The 20,914-nt window shown below is 36.1% G+C and overlaps 1 long non-coding RNA gene across 2 annotated transcripts; it reads right to left on the bottom strand.

Annotated features, from left to right (window-relative positions):
• Window positions 1-964: 964 nt before the first annotated feature.
• LOC123538490 (uncharacterized) lies at window positions 965-19,853 on the bottom strand. Of its 2 annotated transcripts, XR_008368448.1 has the most exons (10): window positions 19,686-19,853; window positions 9,797-9,873; window positions 7,207-7,295; window positions 5,286-5,388; window positions 4,476-4,672; window positions 3,910-3,968; window positions 3,499-3,696; window positions 3,104-3,263; window positions 2,578-2,781; window positions 965-1,601 (listed from the first exon to the last, which is right to left on the bottom strand). It is a non-coding gene; the product is annotated as an uncharacterized LOC123538490 (long non-coding RNA). The 2 variants fall into 2 exon arrangements; XR_008368449.1 differs by lacking the exon at window positions 3,910-3,968.
• Between the last annotated feature and the right edge of the window lie 1,061 nt (window positions 19,854-20,914).

Raw genomic sequence — 20,914 nt, 5'->3', positions numbered from 1 at the left:
ATAACAATTGACCACTGAAAATGTTCTTTAGATATTACTAAGAATTTAAAACACCGACAAAACTCCAAAAACATCGGACACCGAACTCCAGAAAAAAATGAGCATGTACTTCGACCTGATAATGTTAACCAAGTTTCATTTGAATTGTAGGACATGAGCACACAGTGTTCTGATTTGGTCGTTAGTCCGTAATATTTCGACGTCCGAGAAAAAGGCCATAACTCGAGAAAAAAATCAGAGGTTCCGACAATATATAGATGTCCACTTATGTTTCATTGGAATCGGGTAGAAACTGACAGCTGAGTACACGATGTTTTGATATAGTTGTAATATTTCAAAGTCGAAAAAAGGACCACAACTCCAAAAGAATATGACATGAAAATCCGGACAATATGCACATGTCAGTTAAATGTTAAGGTTGTAAACCATGTTTCATTTCAAAAAGATATACATGTATAAACCGTAAAAGCAGCCGAGTACAAAAGAAATGTGACTGACGAAAAGACGGATAGTTCAAACACTATATACCTCATGGGCCTTTGACACCGTGGGCATAAAACACGTCGTATCATAATTCACCTTTAATGCATGCAAAAAAAATATTTTCTATGCCTATCTGAAAACTCTTAGAGATAAACAATTTGCAGATAATTATAGGTTATTAGCTTTGTATCGGGAAATATGCACGAGTTCTTCAGCGGAAATATTGCGCGACTTAAGGAGCGCAATATTCATCCGCTGAAGAACGAGTGCCTATTTCCCGATGCAAAGATAATAACCTTTTTATTACATACGCATCTACACGAATAAATATAATGTAAATATCATAAATTTATGAAATAGCCTGAATAGAATTGACAATACTGAACTAAATAGAAAAATAGTGCAACAACACACTCTGAATTATGTAACGCACCAGATACGAAATTCAGGTGTCAGTATACGGAAAATTACTGATGTTTCCGGTACCATTGTAACTTAACGGGGAAAAGAAATGAGCATGTAACAACAATTTGTATTTTCTCGGATATCAGTCTGTTGGTGACATAGCCTAAGTTCAAATATGGTCTGAATTTCAGAATGAACTGTTCACTGATTTAAAGTAGCTCTACGTTCAGGTAAAACTGAATTAATTTACATAGAGTAGTAATAGAGGTCTTATTTATTCTCATAATTTTGCGAACTGGTTTCTAACCAGTACCTGAACCTCACCAGATACCACCGTGACGGTCAAAATCCCCTCTTATCGTTAACATTTTCCATATTTGCCAGTCTGTGTGAGCACATTGTGTCAGATATTTTTGTGGCAATATTATTTATATAATACATACTTGCCAGAATATTTTTGCCGCAATACCGTCTACCATGTTTATGGAACTTTATCATTTTACAATCTGCATACAAATAACTTTCAAACTAACTGGACAAACGTTATAAAATAATATATCTTTACCTGACTGAAGTCTTCGTCTGCCCGGCCATCCAGGATTTTTTTTTTTTGTGCAAAAGGTGTTGAAGAGCTCTTTACCGTGAGTACGACAGGACAAATACAGACGATATGTCCATCAAGCTTTGAATTCCATTAAAACCATCGATCAGTGCTGAAAAATTATTTATTACATACTCAATTATAAACTCTGTTAAATTACTATGAAATCCGAAACATTTAAATATTTCATATTAGTGTAGATGCGTATGTAATAAAAAGATTATTAGATTTGTATCGGAAATATGTACTTGTTCTGCAGCGGAATAATATTGCACTCCTGCAGAACTCGTGCATATTTCTCGAAACAAATCTAATTACCTACAGGTCTTACATTAATTAACTTTCAATACACAAATGACAGCATATGACACTAAATTAATTTTAGTCATTTAATATTACGAAGCAGTTGATCTATTAGTTGCTAAGTGATGTACTTTAAGACAGAGCAAACTCTACAGTTTAGGGTCGATATTTTTATTTCCGAAACAAACGCCTTACAAACTGGCATCGCCTCTGAGATCTGTATGTTATACAAGTCAGTATCAGCGTTCATGATGACGACAGTTAAATCTATATATTTTATCAGTTTCACATTGGAAGGTAATTCCTGGCGTTTCTTCCGTCACTGGTGCGGTCTGGTAGAAGCAACTGGGCTCGTCTGGTAAAAGCAACTGGTGTCGTCTGCTTGATATAATTGACAACTATTTTGCATGTTATAAATCCTCTTATATCATTTAGATATTATCCTTAAGTTTTCGAAATAATTATTTTGTAACATTGAAATAACTACCAGTCAATGTTACACAACTTGACAAATCCCTCAACATGTTCAGATAAGTCATGTTCGGAAAAAAATAAGGAAAGTTATGTGACAGAACCAGATATAAGTCCGTATCAACAGCAGCTTTCACGTTTTACATTGTTTCAGATAAGTCAATAAGCTCAAGATAACCGAATTAAGTTCCTTAACCAGTAGAATTTAGCTCTCCATCAAGCACACGGCTAAGTCAGAAACCAAAAGTGTAACATACATTCTTGATCGACTCGCGCCGCGTAAACGGCAATTCTTAAGCAAGTTAGTTACCTACCTGGTTGAAAATACCTGATCAATATGTTAACATCATGACATAAGGGGTCCAGCACACCTCTGATGATCGGCATCGATAGGGTACCAGTGCGTCTCTGGTGACCGGTATCGAAAGGTACAAGTTCACCTCTGTTTATCGGCAGCTTTATGGTACCAGCAAGGCAGGCCTGTGGCAATTGTAGTTCCATTAACTAAAAGTTTCTTCCTGTTAATACAATATAATAAATGGCTGCATTATTTTTTCCTGGGTTTCTCACCAATACTTACTCTAAAGTCACGTATTGAAAGCGGAGTATTTCAACCCTCTTTGAAAATGAAAAGACACTTTTTACTTTTTTACTAACAAAAGATAAAATTTTGTATTTTAGAAACGCTTGCCTTATTTAGATCACGGCATTGCAGTGAACCCAGTAAAGTTTTCTTTAGGTAAAATTACGCCAATCATGAAAACCTTTGACACTTCATAGTGTAACAAAACTGAATCAACGATTTATATTCAAAGTACGTTATAAATTACAAGTCCTTACGTGTATGATCTAGGAAACTGCTACTCGTCAGATGGTTTGTGTCCTTCGTTGGATAGTTTCTCACCAAATACTTCGAGCTTTACAATCACCAAAGCCAGAAACTGTATGCGCATGCCCGAAACTCTTGAGTCACTCTGGGAGAAATGTCGACCTTAGCTTTCTAAAGGTTTAAAGTCATGCACTGCTAACTAAATACTGCTAGTCATTATTTAACAACTGATACGGTTACAATAAAAATAATTTAAATAATGTAGGCTTTTATGAGAACCAGAATATATCAAATTTGTAGAAAAATTATTTAAATGAAAATATATCTGCATAACTTGATTGAAAACTGCATGCCTATTACAAATATAGCTTAAGAAATAAACTAATGATATATACAAATTACATACCCCGTTGTGCCCTAGAAAAACGACCAAGCTGCACAATCCACTAAACCATTGTGAAATCTACAACAAGACTTCCTTGCAGTGCTTGTGAAGTCAACATTAGTTACCATAGCTGCACCGTCCGCTAAACCATTGCGATATCTACAACATTATATCTTCACATGTGCTTGTATTCAACATCAGCCATCAGTTTGGGAAAATCTGCAGAGAAATGCATGCAAAATAGGATAACATAGGTAACAATATACATACCAGTTTATGATAAAGAGAAATGCACATTTTGTTTGGTATGCGTCTCTGTATCCTGCTGCGACTTTTTTTCCCGAATACCCCATCATTCTAGTGGAAAAAAATAGCAATACAAAACAAAACGAATAAAAGCAGATATACAAGAGAACAGTTGCGCGCGCTTACCCAGATGTCGTCTGCACCTTTTACTTGTCGTCTGCACATTCATGGTACGTCTCAGCTATCTAAAATTGATAGGACAAGAAATTATTAAAACACACCTCAATACTTAACTTATTCATGTAATTGTGTACATGAATAAATAGTAATATCATATCGCTAATGGTAAAAACAAAATACAATATAACGAACTGAAAGACGAAGAACCCGATTCGACAAACAATCTGCACTAACAAAAACCCCTTTTGACAAAACCATTTACAACCGAGAAAACCACACAGGCGACATCATGAACACAACAACAAACACTAAAACACCTCGACAAAACACCACAACAAACACTCAAACACCTCCACAAAACACCACAACAAACACTGAAGCCTCTCCAAAAAACACCACAACAAACACTCAAACAACATCACAAACACAACTAACTAGCCAATGTAAACGAATCCCTGACAAAACAGCAAACACCGAACACACATAATGAAACAAAAACATACAATGTAGATTGGATTCTCTGTAAGCACAGCTATTATAAACTCGGATTTTTTTTTAAATTCAAGTTTTACCTGAATTTATGTACAGATCTTAGCAAGGCTTATGCTATTCAAAACTAAGCGTTTGTCACGTGATCGGTTGCAGTATTTCTCTCACTGCTGTTCGGTGACTTAGACGTCGGTCATCCATTTATCTCTGGCTAGATGTAGAGGTACATTTCCATGGTAACCCTGTTCTGTGTATATTTACACAAAGACATGTGTAAAATCTGAAATAAATATGTCAAAGTGTTGTAACAAGAAAGGAAAAGTAAACATACGAAGCCTATACACTCCAAACAATTCTGTTTAACACTGTATATCTGAACGTTGGCCAGCCATTATACCATTGCCTAGATGAAGACGTACATTTCAGTGGTAACCCTGTTGTGTGTATAGAAACAAAAGGGTATGTGTAAAAAGAAGATCAAATATATCAAAGTGTTGCCACCAGAAACAAAATGTAAACATTCACACCCAAAATCTGCTCATCTGAATATTAATCAACCATTATACCATTGCCTAGATGTAGATGTAAGTTTCCATGGTAACCCAGCTGTGTGTACAGATATAGAAAGGCATGTAACAGAAAAAAATATAGATGAAAGTGTTGCCACAAAATAAAAAGTAAACATACACACCTTATATGCTTAAAATCTGCTGTATAACCGCCAATAATTGATTTATTTCATTGCCTAGATGTAGATGTATGTTTCAATGGAAACCCTGTTGTGTGTTTAAGACACAGGACGGCATTTTTAAGAACTGAAACTAATTTTTTTTTCTAGCGGGACCTATAGAAATTCAAAAAAAAAAAAAAAGAAAATATGAAAACATACACACCATTTATGGTCCAGATCTAACAACACCTTCGTCCATCATCGTCCATGATATGTATGTATGTTCTTGATCTTTGCCTCAGAACACTATCTTTTTAAAGCACAACCTGAATTGCATGAAGAAACAAAACATGATTTTGTTAAACGTAATTGTCTCACTTGGTAATAAAACTATTTTACAAAACTTGTTTTCATTAAAACACCACTTGCATGAGACAAATGACTAAAATCAGTGAAAGCGATCCATAGAAAATATTACAGCCAAGCTTCAAATTGCGTATATACAAGAGCTGTCCATAAGACAGCGTGCTCGACCATTAAGACAACTAAAATCAAACAAGGGATATTATTGACAAGACTGACATAACTAAGTCATTTCATTATCATTTATTACAAATATAATTTATTGCAAAGTTTTATTTTGGCAACAACTAGCATGCAAAACTTCAAGCAAAATTTCCAAGAGAAATAAGCGAAATAATTTTAATTAATTTCAACCAAGAGCTCTTGTAACATTGAAATTTTGATGAGAATAGGGTATTGCGAGCAGTTTCAGTCTTTACTGAGATACAACTTGATACGTAGAACTTTCTAAGTAGAAAACGGGACATAATTTAAATTCAAATCAACCAAGAACAAAGAGCTGCCTTCAATAAACGCTTGATGCCCCTAGTGGCATCCTTGTCGTCGATAGATTTTGCACCTTAAGGTTTAAATCAATTCATTCTCGTAAGCGGTATTGATGCTATTCGAAACGGTCCCATTTGGTGAACCAAGAGATGGCCCATATAAAGCACCCCAAGTCCAAAATGAGGTCAAGGTCAACCTGAGGTCAGGTGATGTCTGAAGATGAGGAATGGTCACAGGTTACATCTGCATTAGTATCAAGTCATTCTAGTAAGGGGTATTGATGCTAGACGAAACGGTCCCATTTGGTTAAGCTCGTACGGATGGATGGACAGACGAACGGACGGACAGGACAATCACTATATGCCTCCCGCATCAGTAAATGCCGGGGGCATAAAAAGTTGGTGAAGATTTTCACACAACATTCAAGATACGACTTGTTAGTTATATGAAAACCTTCACCAAATTTTCTTAGTCGAAACAGGTAGATACTTTAAACTAAAATCAAGCAAGAGTAATCTCACTTGGTTACTGCTGTAACATTTATGACTGAGAAGCTTGCCAAAACATTTTAAGTATGAAAAGGGCAAAATTCTGTCAAAAATACAAATAGAGATATGGGGATTGTAACCACACATGCAGATGATGATTATAGGGTACCAATACCTTTACACCAAGATATAATGGACCCAGCCCCTGCACATACTTTATTTGCATGCTAAACAATGTTAATGTGAAGTAACAAAGATATAAGCAACAGTAACAAAGAAAAAAGAAAAACAAAGGTTGCCGAAAAAGCTCATGCAAACGTCGGGGTGAGTAGAATAACACCCCTATGTTACTTTAATCCGAATAGTGGAGCTAAAGAAGGTCACACTTTGTTTCAAATTCAACCAAGAGTTATCCAACTTAGTTATTGCAGTAGTCTGGGAAGCATTGTGTGAAGATTTATAATGCTACTGAGATATAGCTTGATAATTATTGCATACATAATGTAAACCGAAATTTTTAAGTAGAAAAAAGGACAGATTTTGTTTAAAATTCAGACAAGGGTTATTTAACTTAGTTCAATTTTTGTAGAGCGATGTGTAAATACATACAATGGTACTGAGATATGATCTTGCAAATTAAGTTTTAACCAAGGTGTGATTCCGACGCCCATGTGAGTAGAATAGCTTTCAATGTTCTTCAAAACGTCCGGCTAAACTAAGCATACAGACGTGTGTAAGAGCACTAACAAATGTTAATACTAATGTTGCCTTTATATATTCGTGACAAAAAAGGAAAAGATAACATACACATCAGATATGCTCCAATCTGAGAACACGTCCATCTACAATCTGTATGCATCTTTGTATGGTTTTGATCGTTACCACTGAGACACAACCTAAAGTGCAAGAAATAAAACAGGAGGGTCATGATGACCCTAGATCGCTCACCAGAGTAATATGAGCTACATGCTTCAAATGTCAAACTGATGATTTTTAGAATTTTTTTGGAAGATTTTCCTATGTACAATCAAGTAACCCCTGGGGCGGGGCTAATTTTACCCCGGGGGTCATGATTTGAACAAAGTGTGTAGAAGTCTACTAGGAAATGTTACATATCAAATATCTAAGACTAGACCTTCTGGTTTATTTTTAACAAATTTATGAAGATTTCACTATGTACAATCAAGTAACCCCTGGGGCGGGGTCAATTTGACCCTGGGGAGTCAAGATTTGAATAAATTTTGTAGAGGTCCACTAGGCAATGCTACATGTCAAATATCTAAGATCTAGGCCTTCTGGTTTATCTTCAGAAAATTTTGAAGATTTTTCTATGTACAATCAAGTGACCCCATGGGGCGGGGTCAATTTAACCCTGGGGGTCATTATTTGAACAAATTTTGTAGAAGTCTACTAGGCAATGCTACAAATCAAATATCTAAGATCTAGGCCTTCTGGTTTATTTTTAGAAATTTTTTGAAGATTTCCCTATGTAAAATCAAGTGACCCCTTGGGCCATGATTTGAACAAATTTTGTAGAGGTCCACTAGGCAATGCAACAGGACAAATATCTAAGCTCTAGGCCTTCTGAGGTTTTTTTTAAGAAAATTTTTGAAGATTTTCCTATGTAAAATCAAGTGACCCCTGGGTCGGGGTCAATTTTGACCCTGTGGGTCATGATTTGAATAAATTTTGTAGAGGTCCACTAGGCAATGCTACATGCCAAATATCTAAGATCTAGGCCTTCTGGTTTATTTTTAGAAAATTTTGAAGATTTTTCTATGTACAATCAAGTAACCCCTTGGGGCGGGGTCAATTTGATTCCGGGGATCAAGATTTGAATAAAATTTTGTAGAGGTCCACTAGGCAATGCTACATGTCAAACATCTATGATCTAGGCCTTCTGGTTTATTTTTAGAAAATTTTTGAAGATTTTCCTATGTAACATCAAGTGACCCCTGGGGCGGGGTCAATTTTGACCCGGGGGTCATGATTTGCACAAATTTTGTAGAGGTCTACTAGGCAATGCTACATGTCAAATATCTAAGCTCTAGGCCTTCTGGTTTATTTTTAGAAAAATTTTGAAGATTTTCCTATGTAAAATCAAGTGACCCCTGGGGCGGGGTCAATTTTGACTCCGGGGTCATGATTTGAACAACTTTAGTAGAGGTCCACTAGGCAATGCTACATGTCAAATATCTAAGCTCTAGGGCTTCTGGTTTTTGAGAAGATTTTTTAAGATTTTCCTATGTATAGTCAAGTGACCCCTGGGGCGGGGTCAATTTTGACCCCGGGGTTATGATTTGAACAAACTTGGTAAAGGTCCACTAGGCAATGCTTCACATCAAATATCTAAGCTCTAGGCCTTCTGGTTTTTGAGAAGATTTTTAAAGTTTTTCCTTTCTGTTGCCATGGCAAACAAAGTTCTGCATGGAATTCAATTCTTTGAACAAGTTTTGTAGAGCTTCACCCAAGGATCATTCCTGTGGAGTTTGGATGAAATTGGCCTAGCGGTTTATGAGGAGATGTCATTTAAAGTAAAAGTTTACGGACGACGGACGACGGACAACGGACGCCGGACGGTGACTGATCAGAGCCTTTGGCTCTGGTGAGCTTAAAAAACCATAATTTTGATAAACGTAACCTTGCTTGTAATTAAAGCTACCAAAGCATCAAGAACAATTTCCATGGCAACATCCGTTGTATGAGACAAATGACTCAAAATTAATGGAGGCGATCCATGAACAATATTACAGAGAAGTTACTGAACGTTAGCCATCCATTTCTGTCATTATGTAGATGTAGATGCACACTTTCGTGGTCATCATGTTAAGTGTATGAAATACAGAAAGACACGTATAAAACAGAAAAAACAAGGAGCTGCGTTCAATAAACGCTTGATGCCCCCGGTGGCATGCTTGTCGATACAAAGCAACCTAAGTCCAAAACGAGGTCAAGTTCAAGGTCAAGGTCAAACTGAGGTCAGGTGATGTCTGAAGATGAGGAATGGTCACAGGTTACATCTGCATTAGTATCAAGTCATTCTAGTTAGTGGTATTGATGCTAGACGAAACGGTCCCATTTGGTTAACCTCGTACGGACGGACGAACGGACGGACAGGACAATCACTATATGCCCCCCGCATAAGTAGATGCCGGGGGCATAAAAATGAGCCGCGCCATGAGAAAACCAACATAGTGTGTTTGCGACCAGCATGGATCCAGACCAGCCTGCGCATCCGCGCAGTCTGGTCAGGATCCATACTGTTCGCTTTCAAAGTCTACTGCAGTTAGAGAAACTGTTAGCCCAAACACAGTATGTTGGTTTTCTCATGGCCCAGCTCATATGTCGTTATGCCTTTAGACATTTCAGACAAAAATGAAAAAGAAAACATACACACCCTCTATGCTCCAAATCTGAAAACACCTCCGTCAATGTTCTGTATGTAAGGTCCTCCATCTATGTCACCATGGCAACCTGAAAAAAATAAAACATGATTTTGTTAAACGTAAATGTCTTACTCGCATGAGACAAATGACTCAAATCAATGAAGGGACCTCCGTGGCCGAGTGCTTAAGGTCGCTGACTTCAAATCACTTGCCACTCCCGTTGTGGGTTCGAGTCCCTGTAAATGTCTCACTTGCAATTAAATCTATCAAGGCATTTACAAAACATTATTGTTATCGTGGCAATATCACTTTTCTGATACTTTCACAATCAATGGAAAGACTCAGAATCCGTGTAAAATTTAACTTCTAACAAAAATTTGTGGGCATAATCCGTTTCCGTTTCCGTTTCCGTTTCCATTATACGTGTAACCTTAATAGCTAGTAAGTAAGTAAGCTTTATTTAAAGTCGGCAAGAGGATACAAAAACACAACATAAGCTCATATGAGCTTTTTAACCGACTACAACTTTAGCTGACCCTAAAATAATCAGTTCAGCATTTCAGTGTTACTTTTCTATTACGCCTTGACAAGATACGGTGTAAAGGAACAAGAGTTACTGAAAATTATTAAACTTGATTTTAAGTCAATATATTCAAATGTTCTTATCCGATGTTAAATAAAAAAAATCTTGTATAAATTAATTTTGTATACCATGCGTCCCCCTTAGTACAATTTTTCATGGATGACAGGTTGCTGGCACTGTCAAATAAATGAGACTTCAATATTTTCTCATCAAATAACTTCCACAATACATAATTTTATTGTATCCTTAGCAACCGTTCATTTCAGACAACAGCAAAAATGCACACGTGATTATTCAATCATATCTTTCCAGTTTAGGCATAATCGTGGCATCGGCCCCACGAAAAAAATGCGTGTATAAAAAAACCTCCAGAATCTCTTTTCACTCCCAGTTAAATAAATTAAAGCTATGAATAATCTTTGATATTATTATTTATTATCAGTCCAGAGAAAACAGTGGCATTAGGTTTCCTCCTACAAATCAGTTTCTTCCGTTTACAGCAATTTGAATGATAATCGCAGGTAAAAATGGGTAAACCACAAAATGAGTTATTTATATCTTTAACTGTAAAAATGAGAAAAGAAAGAACGACAGAAATAGAAAGAAAATAGAAAAGGAAGCGTATGAAGAATAAAAGTACATACATTTTTTGACGTGTCCCTCTGAAAACCCACGCTAGCTCTAACGTTAACAATAGTCATGAAAGTCACGTGCAAGGTGAACTGAGCACAAATAGTGCCCCGGGAATAACGTGTTGATTAATTCACAAAGGGTGAGTGAATTGTGTAGGATTATGTCAAACATGTTTTATACGAGTTTATTGGTTACCGGGTCATTGCATCGCACCGCTATTCTGTGAAACAATTTGTATACGTTCTTAAATGACCAAGCAGATTTTTTCTCGTTATGGAGAAGGTCCATACAATTGCCGATTAAACTCTATGACTGCTAGACTTTGACCAGTAATAGCGCTTTGAACGCAGTTGCAGTGGCCATACCTTTGACCTGTGCCGGCAGTGATTTGTCTCAGGTAGCGACACGCACCCGAAGGTCACATGTACAATATCTGGATGTAGCAGCAAGTGGTCAACTTCTCTATTCTTCAGTCTTTTGTATCACACCTCTGTACGTTTGGAATTGGACCGGTTGGATGTTGTACACTTATAAAATCAATCCCACCTCGCCCCTTGCGCAGAATACTTGGTTTCTTTAGAGGTGCCACAGGGGTAATGAAATGCCCAACAGCTCCCTTGCCACCGTACCCAGCTCCCATTCCAACCCCCTCCTAACATATGTTTAACGGCAACTCTTTTACAAATTTACCGTGATCTTATAAACCAGGAACTGCTGAGTCTGACTAATTCAATATTGCAAACATTCTGACGTTATAGTTCCATAGGGTTTTTGATTTTATGTTAAATCAGTTAAAAGAGCTAACCAAACAGATAGATGTTGCATATAATTACACGGTCAGAAAATCACGACTTTCAATATTACACATGAAAGTACATCCTTAGAGAAATAAAGGGAGATAATCGTAAACAATGAATTAAGTAATATTTGTTACCCTGGTAATCAATATTCAAAGCTTCGGCAAATAATAAACAATTATCGAAAATAGAATTTAGCACGAAAAAGACATGTTTCATGTTCATAACAGAAAAAATGTGACAGCCACAATAGGAGCCTTTGTTTGGGAAATATGTCCATGTAATAATGTCATTTAGATAAATTTAATGGGGCGGGGGAATATTAATGTTTATGGCAAACTTTATGCCAATACCAATACGATTCCCACAAACCAATTACAAATATCCCCCATTTTTATTAATGGACGTGTATTATCCCTTTGAATTAATAAAAAATGTTAAATATATTACAAAACAAGATCTACCTTTAAACAAGAGCACCGCCTTGCGGATGCAGACGCTCATCTGATTTTTTGTCTCTGTATAATAGAAATATTGTCCTACCCGTTTTTATGATATTTTCTAAGTCATAAAGGGGCCATAATTCTTGCAAAAAGCAGGATGGAGTTATATTTCCTGTGTACAGAGTCAGCTTTTAATGGTTAATAAATGTTGCAAGATTTAAAGCAATATTTTTGATAGTTTAGGAGAAAAGCTGAACAAAATACAAAACTTTACCAAGAAATCTAATTTTCTAAGTCCAGAAGGGGCAATAATTCTTGCATACTTGCTGTGCAGAGTCAGCTTTTAATGGAAAATAATTGCTCCAAGTTTTCAAGCAATAGCTGTGACTGTTAAAGAGAAAAAATGACATAATCACAAAAGTTAACCAAGAAATATGATATTCCGAAATATGAAAAGTCCAAATGGAGCCATAATTCTTGCAAAAAGCAGGATGAAGTTATGTTTCTTGCTTTACAGAGTCAGCTATTGATAGTGAACCAGAGTTGTAAGTTTAAAGCAATAGCTTTGACAGTTTAGGAGAAAAGCTGACCTAAACATAAAACTTAACAAGGCAACGCGGACGCCGAGGCAGACGCGGACGCCGATCAAGTGATGACACGGCAATAACTCCATCCCCCCCCCCCCCCCCCCCCCCCCCAAAAAAAAATCCGATGAGCTTAAAAGAAAGTAGGCGCATTTTAGATCAATCTATAAAACGCAGAATTATGAATATTTATATTGCACAACCTATAAAACTTAGCCAGAAAATCACAATATAAAGCAGAAGTGCTGCTTTTTTGTACTTATTGCCTGTAAAGAAATAGTTGTGAATCATGGACTTGCAAATTTAGCAAACAACCGTTCCTTGCCACCAAATGTGAAAATATTTTTTAGTACGTTATAAGTCTCACCTTTAATGCTAAATGTCGAAAGAATTTGACCATGTCGCATTACCAACTCTAAACGTCGGACAGCAATAAAAGAAATTTTTGAGGGACTGGATATCATGTACAAATAAGCAGATAGTAATGCCATGTATTGAAAAATACCGAGGTTTAGATTGCGGAGTTATACGCTATAAAAAGTTGTGAAAATATGCACAGCAGATTGTTTTCATATGCACCAAAAATTACAGACTGAGTAGGAACTTTCCAAGTCTATGACACACTGTCATACTTGGAGCAAGCATTTGCCATGGAAAGTCTTTACTCTAAATTGTACATTTAGGAATACCTTTAACAAAAGCTGTCACAGGAGACAGCGCGCTCGACTATTTCGATGCTAGATAGTGAAATTTGGCACATCTGAGGAAGCCAGAGCTGTCACTGGAGTGTTTAATGACTCAATATGGATGCATATATTGGGCAATACTAGTAGCTTAATTAAGTCTGTGTCATATGAATTTAGTAATAACAGAGATAAAGTGTACTAAAACATTAAATAAGTATAAAGGGGACATAATTTATGGAAATTTCTGCAAAAGTAATACACCATGTGTCGTACAATGTGACTTATAATGTGGGACAACTATATTCAATTTGAATCAAATCTATCAAGTAATAACTGAGACAGAGCAAAAATGCATTACATGTTGAACCTGAAATTCTATAAGTAACAAGAGCTGTCCGTAAGACAGCGCGCTAGACTTTTCTCAGTGCTTGACTCTGAATTAGAGCTTTGCCAGTAAAAACCAGAAGCTGCGTTCAATAAACGCTTGATGCCCCCAGTGGCATCCTTGTCGATAGATTTTGAACCTAAGTCCAAAACGAGGTCAAGGTCAAACTGAGGTCAGGTGATGTTTGAAGATGAGGTATGGTCACAGTTTACATTTGTATTAGCATCAATTCATTCTTGTAAGGGATATTGATGCTAGACGAAACGGTCCCATTTGGTTAACCAAGAGATGGCCCATATAAAGCAACCTAAGTCCAAAATGAGGTCAAGGTCAAACTGAGGTCAGGTGATGTCTGAAGACGAGGAATGGTCACAGGTTACATCTGCATTAGTATCAAGTCATTCTAGTAAGGGGTATTGATGCTAGACGAAACGGTCCCATTTGGTTAATCAAGAGATGGCCCATATAAAGTAACCTTAGTCCAAAATAATGACCCATTTGGTTATCCTCGTATGGACGGACGAACGAACGAACGGACGGACAGAACAATCACTATATGCCTCCCGCATCAGTAGAGGCTGGGGGCATAAAATCCCAAGTTAAAAAGGAACATAACTCTGTCAAAATTCAAATAAGAGTAATGGGGATTGTTTCTCCTGGTGTATACTTTGATAGTAACTAACTATTTTAAGTTTCAAGTCAAAAGCTTTAATAGTAACTGAGATATTTGACTTTATCAAAAAACAAAAATTCTAAGTTAAAAAGGGGCATAATTTTGTCAAAATTCAATTCAGAGTTATGGGAATAATTTCTCATGGTGTAGACTTTGATAGTAAATAACTACTTTAAGTTTCAAGTCAATAGCTTTGATAGCAACAAAGATATTTGACTTTATCAAAAACTTAAACCAAAAATTCTAAGTTAAAAAGGGGCATAATTCTGTCAAAATTCTAATCAGAGGTGTGAGGATTGTTTCTTCTGGTGTAGACTTGGATAGTGAATAAGTATTTTAAGTTTCAAGTCAATAGCTTTGATAGTAACAGAGATATTAGACTTTATCAAAAACTTTAACCAAAAATTCTAAGTTAAAAAGGGGCATAATTCTGTCAAAATTCAAATCAGAGTTATGGAGATTGTTTCTCCTGGTGTAGACTTTGATAGTAAATAACTATTTTAAGTTTCAAGTCAATAGCTTTGATAGTAACAGAGATATTTGACTTTATCAAAAACTTTAATCAACGGCGACGGCGAGGGCGACGGCGAGGGCGACGGCGAGGGCAACGGCGACGCCGACACCGGGGCGAGTGCAACAGCTCTACTTTTTCTTCAAAAAGTCGAGCTAAAAAGGGGCAAAAAACTCATAACATACAGGTGCCAGCATAATGGACCTTGTGTTATATTATGTGGGTGAAGATGTGGAACAATAATTTTACATTTAATTAAATCCATTTAGTAAGAACAGAGATATTGTGAAAAAGCATCAAAATTAAACTGAAATTTTAAGTAAAAAGGGGATACAATTTATGAAATATTTGCACCAGAGTTACTGACCTTGTGCCATATGATGAGGAGGACGATGTGGAAGAACTATTTAAGATTTAATCAAATTCATTAAGTATTAACAAAGATAAAGTGAATGTACACCACAGTAAACTAAAATTCTAAGTAAAAAATGGGCATAATCCATGAAATATTGGTGCAAGAGTTATGACCCTTGTGTCATATGATGTGGGTGATGATAGGGTTCAACTATTTTAAGTTTGAATCAAATCTGTTTGGTAATAACAGAGATAGTGTGAAAGTGCATCAAAACTTTAACCTGAAATTTTAACCCTTAATGAACTTGTCCATCTTTCAATTTGGGCAGTACCATTACCAAAATATCATGTCTGAATGGCGAAAAGTGCAGATGTTGATCAGTATGCATGGATGTGCAGGCTGATCATGATCTACACTGGTCGCAAAGGCAGAATCAGTCGTGTCAAGTATGATAAGGATTAAGTAAAAATGGGTGTAATTAATAAAATATTGGTGTAAAAGTTATTGACATTGTGTCATATGATGCGGGTGATGATGTAGTACAACTATTTTAAGTTTTAATCAAATCTGTTAGGTAGTAATAGAGATAGAGTGAAAAAGCATCAAAACTTTAACCAGAAATTTTAAGTGAAAATGGGAATAACTCATTAAACACAGATGTCAGAGTTATTGCCCTTGTTCCAAATGATGTAACTGCTCATGCTGAACAATTATTGTATGTTTGAATCAAATCCCTTTTGTAAAAACACAGCAAAAACGCATCAAAATTACACAAAATTCTAAGTAAAAAGGGGCATAATTCATGACAAAATGGAGCCACAGTTGTGGACCTCGTATCATAAGATGCGGGTGATGAACTGATGATGTCAAATAGCTTTTTTAAGTTTGAATCAAATCAATACAGTAATAGGTAAGATAGGGTGAAAGTGCACCAAAACTGTAACCTGAAATTCTAAGTAAAAAGGGGAAATAATTAATAAAATATCGGCGTGAGAGTTATGACCCTTGTACCATATGATGTGGGTGATGATGATGAATAACTATTTTAAGTTTGAAGTAAATCTATCAAGTAATTACAGAGATAAAGACAAAGTGCGTCAAAACTTTAACCAAGGTGCAGACGTAGAAAGACGCCGACGCCGACACCGGGTTCAGTAGGATAGCTTTACATACTTAGTATAGTCGAGCTAAAAATTCAGGATCCTATATACAAATACACTCTTAAAGTAGTAAATGTCACAATGAACTATCGCAACCAAAAAGGATCCTTTTAAGTATGTAAAGCGGTGGAAATATTAAAACAGAATTAATTTACCGACGCAAAATTGCAGCAAGTAAAGAATACACATACGCTGTAGCCATGCTAAAGCGGAAGAAAAGAGAACAGAGCAGGAGAGACAACTCACAACTCGATGTGTGTCCATAGGACACAGGAGCCCACCGCTCCCATGACCGTACATGGTTTTATGACTCAATGTAAACTTTTCTCAAGATGCAACACAAACTTATAGGAACTTAATGTGTATTTTTCACTAAGTAAAGTACTCTGGCCTAGCTGACCAAAATCCCAAAGAGAACAACCGTTGCAAAACTTCATAGGCTATAAAACAATCCTTAAATGTTTTATGACTCACGGTCAAGTACATACACCAAGGGGCATAATTCTGTCAATAAAACAAACTAGAGTTATTGGGATTGTTACCACACATGCAGATAATGATGGTAAAAATATATTTTGAGTTTCAAGTCATTATCTCATATAGTACCAAAGTTATGTCAAAAAAAACAAAGTTTATCAAAATATTTAAGTATGAAAGGGGCATAATTTGGTCAAAAAATACAAATCATAGTTATTGGGATTGTTACTACACATGCAGATGATGATAATAAAGATACATTTTGAGTTTCAAGTCTTTATCTTATATTGTACTAAAGTTACATCAAGAAAGCGAAGATTGCCAAAACCTTTATGAAAGGGGCATAATTCTGTCAAAAATACAGTTAGAGTTATGGAGATTATAACCACACATGCAGGTGATGATTATAAAGAAACATTTTTAATTTCAAGTCATTATCTTTTAAGTACTAAAGATATGTCTATAAACGAAGCTTATGAAAAAAAAATTAACATGAAAATAATTCCAAGTATAACAACTTTGCGACCTTGACCTTAGGTATAATGGGCTCAGCCCCTGCACATACTTTGTTTGTATGCTGGACAATGTTTATGTGAACTTAAAGTAAGATATAAGCAATAGTAACAAAGATATGACTGAAAAACAAAGGTTGCTGAAAAACTTAAACCTAAAAAATAACCCAAGTGTATTACCTTGGTGACCTTGACCTTGGGTATAATGGGCCCAGCCCCTGTACATACTTTGTTTGTATGCTGGACAATGTTTATGTGAAGTTACAATAAAATATAAGTAATAGTAACAAAGATATGACAGAAAAACAAAGGTTGCCGAAAAACTTTAACCTAAAAAATAACCTAAGTATAACACCTTGGTGACCTTGACCTTGGGTATAATGGGCCCAGCCCCTGCATATACTTTGTTTTTATGCTGGACAATGTTTATGTGAACTTACAGTAAGATATAAGCTATAGTAACAAAGATATGACAGAAAAACAAAGGTTGCTGAAAAACCTTAACCAAGAAAGGTGAATAGAATAGCCCCCATATTCTCCGAATAGTTGAGCTAAACAAGAACTGTCACAGGAGACAGCGTGCTCGACTATTTCGATCCTGGATAGTGAAACTGGGCACATCTGAGGAAACTGGAGCTGTCACTGGAGTGTTTATTAACTCGAATAGTGAATGAAGATATTGCACAATTGCCTGAGTCTGTGTCAAAAATATTAAGTAATAAGAAAGGTACAGATAAAGTGTATCAAAACACTATATAAGTATAGCCTAAGCAAAAAGGGGGTATAATTAATAAAATATTGGTGCAAGAGTTATGCATCTTGTGTCATATGATGTGGTTGATAATATGGAACAACTAACCTTAAAAACTTAGTGGAAAGGGGAGATAAATCATGAAATATTGTTGCCAGAGTTATGGCCCTTATGCCAAATGATGTGGGTGATGATGAGGAATAGTTATTTCAAGTTTGAATCAAATCCATCAAGTAATTACAGAGATAAGTTGAAAAAAGCGAAAGTGTAAAAAAACTTTAACCAAGGTAGGGACGCGGAAAGACGCCGACGCCGACGCCGACACCGGGACACCGGGTCGAGTAGGATAGCTCTCCTTATACTTCGTATAGTCGAGCTAAAAACTGAGATGCACAAATTCACATACTGGATAATATTCCTACACGATTTCTTGACCCTAGGTGAATTCTTTTTAAGATATATGCAACACAAGCACTGTATGTGTATGTTTACTAAGTTAAGGATCATTACATCACTTATGAAATCCCAAACAGAACACCAGGTGCACAACTTCACAATCATGCTACATAACAATCCCCTAATGTTTTATGACTCTATGTCAAATACCTTTTAAGATACAGGCGATACAAACTTGTATCCCACTTATATTTTTGACAATTAAGGTTCATAAGTCTGGTCTGACTTATAAAGATTCAGAACAAAATCTCACGTGCACAATTGCACATGCTGAATAATATTCCTATGATGTTTCATGACTCTATGTAATATACATTTTGAGATATGTGCGACACAACTTTTATGCATTTCTATGCATATCGTTTTTTACTAAGTTAAGGGCCATAACTCTGGTCTGAGTTTTATCTCTAACAAAACCCCAGATGTCCAACTTCACATGCTAAATATTTTTCCTGTAATGTTTCATAATAATGGGCCGAATACTTTTTCAGATATATGCGACACAAACTTAGGCCCTTTTTATGCCTATTTTTGACTAAGTCAAAGGCCATAACTCTGGTCTGACTGTATGAGATCAAAACTGAAAACCCTGGTGCACTGCTTCCTGTGCTGAATAGCAATCTTGTGAGGTTTAATGACTCTGGGTCAAACAGTTTTGGAGACATGAACGACACAAAAGTGAAACTATACAAAACAGTGTCAGAAGTATTGTACCTTACAACCTGCATCTAGGGTAAACATAATGACCACTACACTCGCCTCCATTTTTACATCTTAACCGATTTTTAATTATTTCTTGTCGTTTATAACTTAAATGGTCAAGACGTATACAGAACATATTATGGTACATATGATACATGCATTTTTCTGCTCCACGATTTACACGTTACTTACCAGAATATCGGAGGTCCCACTCTACCAAAATGTGATCTATGAAAGGTATTGCGTGGGTGTTCCTGTAGTAGGATGGATTCGATCTTATGTAGACACAGCGTTTCATTCTTTTCACCAAAGGCGTTGGTCGATTCTTCCGACGACCAGCCGTTCTCGGCATCTCTGGAGTTGTTCCGACCTGTATATATAAACATATATGAAAAGGTATGCTTTAGATATACAATTAATGCGTGTCAATACATACCGATTTGAATAAAAAGTATCTTTAATGTATATGCCTTGTAACCATGGTAATACTAACTCTAACCTTTAGTCAGTATATTATACATATTGTACACTAAATGCGTGCGAACATGCAATAATTTGCGTATTTTGCAGTGCGCTCGAACTGATAATCACTTCCGGACATGCGCATGCAGAGGACCGCTCCAAGCGCTCCAAGTCTGCAATGAGCAACATCGTTATCATTTATTTTGTGGGCGTGGTTTCGGCCCCCGTCAGAGTCGCAACTTTTTCGGCGACGCCGTCTAAATTCGTTTTCGTTACCTATGCCACGTGACTTCAGTTTGCAAATCAAACTACTTGATAACGCATTATAGATAATTTATCAAAATGGAAGATTTATGCAACACTCTGCCTGATTGGACGAGAGTGTCAATTTCTTTCACTCTGTTGATTGTACTACGCTGAGTGAAATGTAGACAAAGCGTTTATTCTAAACGACGCTGTTCACAGTTTTAAAGCTAACTTTGGCTCAGTACATTTAGCAAGAATATTGATATATCTCAAAATGATAAGTAAGTTTAATAAATATGATAAAAACCTGTTCAAATACCAACATATATCAAATTAAAGAAAGAGCTGAATACGGTCTGCGTATCACATGAATAAGGGTGTGATAAGAGTCTTTTATGTAGAGAAGTGCTTTTTAAAAAAAAATCCTTGTTACAATTGTCGTCTGTAGATGAAAAGGTTTCTTGCTTTTATGACTTATTCAGATTGCATATTAAAATGAGTACTTGTTTGCTTTGATATATTTGTTATAAATTATTTAACTGATTTATTATATATGAATATTTTTCTTTAGTATGGTATGCAAATATTGAACTCAGCTGAAATCTGTTATATTATATATATGCTATATAATGACTGAATCTCATTACATTGAAATGAAGGTACGTTGCATACAGTTATCTATGTGATATGACTACGGTCAAACTTTGCTTATG

Source organism: Mercenaria mercenaria, chromosome 18, assembly GCF_021730395.1.
Source record: "Mercenaria mercenaria strain notata chromosome 18, MADL_Memer_1, whole genome shotgun sequence".
NCBI classification, from domain to species: Eukaryota; Metazoa; Mollusca; class Bivalvia; order Venerida; family Veneridae; genus Mercenaria; species Mercenaria mercenaria.
Note: the sequence above shows the minus strand (reverse complement) of the source record. Positions and strands in the feature narration are given on the sequence as shown.